Source organism: Oxyura jamaicensis, chromosome 9, assembly GCF_011077185.1.
Source record: "Oxyura jamaicensis isolate SHBP4307 breed ruddy duck chromosome 9, BPBGC_Ojam_1.0, whole genome shotgun sequence".
In the NCBI taxonomy this organism is placed as follows: Eukaryota; Metazoa; Chordata; class Aves; order Anseriformes; family Anatidae; genus Oxyura; species Oxyura jamaicensis.
Genome location: NC_048901.1, coordinates 13,939,095 through 13,944,691, shown reverse-complemented (window position 1 = coordinate 13,944,691; position 5,597 = coordinate 13,939,095). Strand labels below are relative to the sequence as shown.

Genomic DNA, 5,597 nt, shown 5'->3' with positions numbered 1-5,597 from the left:
TGTTAGACTGAGGGAGGGTTTGATAGGCAAAGGCAGGGCTCTCCGTAATTCTTTTGGTTCCCCAGTGTACAGATTTAGTGGAGACACTCTGTTTGACCACTGTTGTGGTGATACATTGGCAGAAAGGGGCTCTCTAAGGAAGAATGGATCAAGTCCTGATGGTTTCCTAGGTCAAAAGCAGTGAATAAGCTGTACCACCTAGCAAACTGGAAACCAGTGCATTTTATGGAGTTATGATAGGCTGCAGCAAAACTGCATTAATCAGACAAGGATTTATTGCCACCCACAGACACTGTGACTCTGCTGAGATCAGGCTTCACATAAGACAAGGTGTAGTACAAAAGCACTTTGGCAAAAAGGCAGTGCCCAAAAGATCTTGCAGTCCTAATATGCAGCTGAGAAAATGAAAGGATTTGTCTCTATACTACAGACAGATGACGAAGCAGACACACACTGCATAATCTGTCTGCGAAGCAGACACCAGATTGTACACTGCAGCTCAGGACCCCAAACCAGCCGATAACACTCAGTGTTAAAATCACCATTTGGACAGGCAAGAACTGCACCCTACAATATTTTCTTGAGCTAGCACACCTCTCATCCTGACTTCCCAGATCCATCCTATCTCAGTATGGCTAGATAACTTTCTTTTAAATTTCTTTGCATCCGAGTTAGCAAGACCAAGCCAACATCTGGATGTACACTAGAACATCCACCCATCACTACAAGAGTAGGTTGCAAGAATTAGGATTTAATCCCAGGTCTTCTGTCCAGTATCTACCTGAAGGTAAACTTTCAAGTTGGGCCCAGTGAAGAGGAGCGTTTCATGGTTGAGGAGCTGATGGAGGGGAATACCCAGTTGCAATCATTTCAACACCAACTCGTTTTAGTCTGAGGGATGTTGAAATTTCCTGCTGGCAATAGCTGGGCTATAAAACAGTGATGCTTATTTAGCAATCACTGTAGTAAAATTAGATAATATGAATACATTTTATTGCTCAGCATCATCCATCACCATGTACGTCACTCAAAGAATCTTGATAAAAAGAGATGAAGAAACAGTCTTGGATAAAAAGCTTATTTATCCTGGAAGTTTAAAACCCTTTCAGCAATTTGTGGAAATGTCTTAGATGATCTTTTATGTAGCATGTAAAAAGATAATCTTTTATAAATTACTATAATTACTAATCCTTTATAAATTACTGTAAAGCTTACTAAAGAATCTTTTATACAGTGTATTTCATCTCTGTACATCTCAGATTGTCTATAGTATGTCTCTATATTGAGCCTAGTTTTTACCCATAGGTTTCAGGAAGTGCTATTGAGCTGCAATGGTGCCATGTTAAGGACCCTATGATGACATACAAGGAAATGCTGAAAAATATTTAAGCTGCCTAAGCTGCACCATCCATCACTTTCAATATTAAATGACTACAGTGCCTCTGTTATACCCCTGCTCTGCTTCATTAACCTGGCAACCAGGTAACTGCAAAGTTTTCATTCCCTAGCAATCAGGTTACCATTATTTTTGAGTTTTCACTTTACATTATGCTCTAAGTCATGCAATGTCAAAGGGCAGCATTTAAGATAATCACGCTACTGTAGAAGACTCTTTTCATCTTTGTACTTTCAGCTGCAATCTGAGGCAATTGGAGAATATGACTCAGGGCATATCTACACAATGCAGAGATTTTCAGACTACCAAAAAAAAAAAAAAAAAAAAAAGAGATAAAAAAAGAGGTTAGGAACAGTTTCAAGAGCTGAAACCTCTGCTACTGTAGCCTAGGTCTTGTAGTTCTTTGAAAGCACCAGAGAAAATGTTAATCAACTACAAAGAGTTAAATACTGTTATGCATGGACAAATATTTTAAATGGCATTATTTTCTTTTTCCTAGTCAAAGGCAGCCTAAAAGACCAACAGATACCTGGCAGAAATTGAAAGCCTTCCACTTTGAAGTGCCAGGTGATCAGGACACTTCGCTTCTTCTGACTAGCTAGAAATTACTTTGAAGCTTATTTTTCAGAAACTAGCAGAAGCTCAGCACCTGCATATCTTGAAGAGAAATAGCTAGAAAGACTACTTACTTTTGAGTGAAACTCTCTGCTGCTGTCTTCAATTACTAATGATATAACCAACCTGAACAGTTTGGGCCAACACTTTCCATAGGATTTCAAGCCCTGGGTTTGGTTCTTACAGCATACTCCAGCCAAAACAATGGTTAGTAGAAAAAAAAAAAACTCCCAGAAAATGAGACAGGGAGTTTGGCCTGTATTTTTAAAATTCTACTGACCTTTTCTTCATTAGAGGCTGATTCTGTTTTCACCTTTCAAAAAGAGGCTTATAATTTGGATGGGAGGGATGTGTACTTATCAGAACTATGCTTTTTGACACCACATCTGTCCAACTTCACGAAGAATCAGACTTTTGGCCAGAATACAGTTTGGCCAGATCCCTGTAACTGAGTTCCCTATTCTGGCTACAATAAGCATATTCAGGAAGATCCAGCTCAACTGTACATGAGTAAAGTCTTATCTGCCCAGCACCAAAAATACCGTTAGGGAATAAACAGGTAAGTTATGAGGAATCACTGCTGGCATCCTGCCTCCGATTTACCAGGAGAAAGAGAGTGTCTAGTTCAGATCTGGGCATGGAGCCACATGGAAGACGTATTGGAACAGAGACCAGTGCAGCAACAGGAAAGAAAACAAAACTGCAAACAGCAGGAGTTGGGAATACAATTGTACAAAAATAGCAAGGGTGGAACCAGGGGACATCCCATGGAAAGAGCATGAAAAATGCATATTGGGGTAGAAGTGGGGACAAATCTGGGAAAGCAGTCTGGGACTGGCATGAGGTAAGGACATTAAAGAGCAACCTGAGGCAGGGTGAGAGGAAGGGCAGAACACGGCTCAGGCACATAGAAGGTGAAAGAAAGGACACTGTACTGCCCAAAGTCTGCTCCCAGCAAACAGCAGCAAAAACAATGGCAGAGTAAATAGACCAGCTCAGGGTGAGAAACTAACAAATGCCACCAGTAATGCCATAGTACATCAATGCTCACCCGTCCCACCTCACCAGTAACTTCAAGATATCATTACAGGAAAACCTGAAGAAGTACTTCTCTTTTTAGTGTGCTCTGACAGAGGAGGAAAATACGATACACAAGTTTCTACTATATGCACGTCTTTGTTAAAAAAGCAAAAACAAAAGCTCCCCAAAATAATGAAATTCATGTTCTCATAGAATTTATAGAATCCAAAGCTTTGCACTTTGATAATGATAGAATTTAAAACTACCTTTTCTACTGTAGTTTGGCCTCATTTTTCATGCACATTGACATTTATTTGCATTATCACATATTATTTATCCATCGATATAATGTTTTCCAATACTCTAAACTTCTACCTGTTCTCTTCTATCCATATTTTCAGCAGCTTTCTTTAAATTTTGTTTCCAGACGAAAATATAATACTTGAACTGAGCAAAACAGCTTAGCAGACTACAACTCCCATGCACCCCAGCTTTCCTCCAAAAATCATATTAACCCTTCCCTTTATGATATTGAATTCTGCTGACTGGACAGTGTGAATACCCAGTCTTTCAGAAACCTTTCTTTGCCCTGTTATTATCCTTTAAGTATAGACTGTATTTTGGTAACAGAAGTATGACTGTATATTTGACTTAAGAGAATATGCACTGCAAATATTTGTGCATCATCTTCCTTATCTGACATGGCCATAAATCTGTGTCACCTCGACACCTCATCAGTCACAATTTTATGGTGTACTCCAAATCATTGCTCAGAATAGTAAAGACTGTACGCCCAAGAACTAAGTCTAAACTACTTAACGGAAACACACCCACACTGTGACAAACCCTTGTTTTTAGCTACCTTCTGGGGTTGCATGGCTACCATTTGCAGCACTGGAATTATCTAGGCATTACTGCAGACTGGCCCTACTGGATGTCCTCCTCCCTGTGCTCTTACCTGTGTTTTAGGTGGCCTCCTCAGTGTCTGGTGGTGTCCAGAGACAGCAGAGGTGACAAAAGTTAGCAGGAATAGCATCAAACAAGTGGACTAGGGAAACCGGTGTCTTTCCTCAGTTACTGGCCGCAGTCCTGATGACAGTGCTTGACTCCATAGATTTGGCTTCAGTCTGTTAAAGAAAATTACGTGTGAAATTCAGTCTTAAAATTTGGAGAGAAAAGAGATGATTGTGTCTAAAGATATTAATGAGGAAACAAAAATGTTTGCCAAACATGATGGAAGGTTATCTTCAGTTTCATAGCCTTCCGGGACTAGAATCAGCAAAATGCTCAAGAGACCTCAAAGCCATTTGAAGCCTTGCCTAGGCTCACTCAGACCAATAGTGCTAAACATAGACCTGACAGAAGACACTCTTAAATGTCTCACTGAAGCAGGTCTGATTGGAGCCAATCTTAAACAGTGTGTCCTGGAAAAGGAATCAAAAGGCAAAGGCCATAACATCTGTCTGTCTGTCTGTCTCTTTGAAAGCTGCTCATGCTTTTCAGGCTTATGCAAACCATGTTCAGACATTAAAATATAACAGGATAACAGAAACAATAAATCTTGTTCTACTCATTTTATCTGCAGATACCAAAGCATATATCTTATGTAGTGACTTGTGATAAAGAAATCATTTACTGGGTGAGTGGCAGGAACCAGATGATCCTGATTGCCGTGAGCTAATCACTGGGCCCTGCTGTTCTAATGGCATGTATCACACCTCACCACCTCAAATGCCAGGTGTGGTGACAAAGGAATTTGGACTTGAGGAAGAAATTACTGGCATGGTGCTCGCTGAAGAACCTTTCCCCCAACAAGCTGAACTAACACAACAGATCAAAGTCAGACCAGACACTGAAAACAAAACTGCATAGCAACTCCAGCATGAACAGAAAATTGCTATCGCATTACAGTAAGATCTACTAAACACGCAAGCCCCAGAGGGAATTATATAATAGGTAAAACAACCTCAACCCGGAAGATTTTTTGCTTCATTTAATTCATTGCCAAATAACAAACTTCTAATCACCAATTCAGGAACTGTAAAAAAGAGAACATAAATAATCAAACAAATGCCTAAGCAGGCACCTTTCCTCTCCCTTCCCCACGTTCAGTTCACAAACATCTATCTTCTGCCTCTGCCATCTCAGCATCCCTAGCTATCACTGCACATTATGCTCTGCCTGGCTATCTCCTGCTATGAGGAAGCTGGGGTGCTGCGTGCTCTGGTTTCTTTTCACCGCCCTGACGTACCGCTCTTATCTTCCCTTCTGATCCGCTTGCCAGGACTGCGGCACAGGCCACACCGAGCAGCTCCGTCAGCGAGGGCAGCGCACCGCCCGCTGCAGCTGGGGCCTGTCACGCTCCCACCCCTGAGCTGTTTCTGATGGGTCTGGGACGGTTCCTGACACCCCCAGCTGAGCTGTGAGTCAGCAGAAACAGGGCAGGGTGAGGCCCAGTGAAGGGAAGCAGGGTCAGACACAGCCACAACATGGGATGGAGTAGGATGAGGTGGCTGACAGGGCACATGGCTGGGCAGGGTAGGGGCGTGACAAGGCCAGAGCATGG

The 5,597-nt window shown here is 41.7% G+C and overlaps 1 long non-coding RNA gene across 1 annotated transcript; it reads right to left on the bottom strand.

The window, feature by feature from the left end:
• Positions 1-486: 486 nt before the first annotated feature.
• LOC118171681 lies at positions 487-5,264 on the bottom strand. The gene is made up of 3 exons (XR_004753315.1): positions 5,118-5,264; positions 3,990-4,158; positions 487-960 (listed from the first exon to the last, which is right to left on the bottom strand). It is a non-coding gene; the product is annotated as an uncharacterized LOC118171681 (long non-coding RNA).
• Positions 5,265-5,597: the final 333 nt, after the last annotated feature.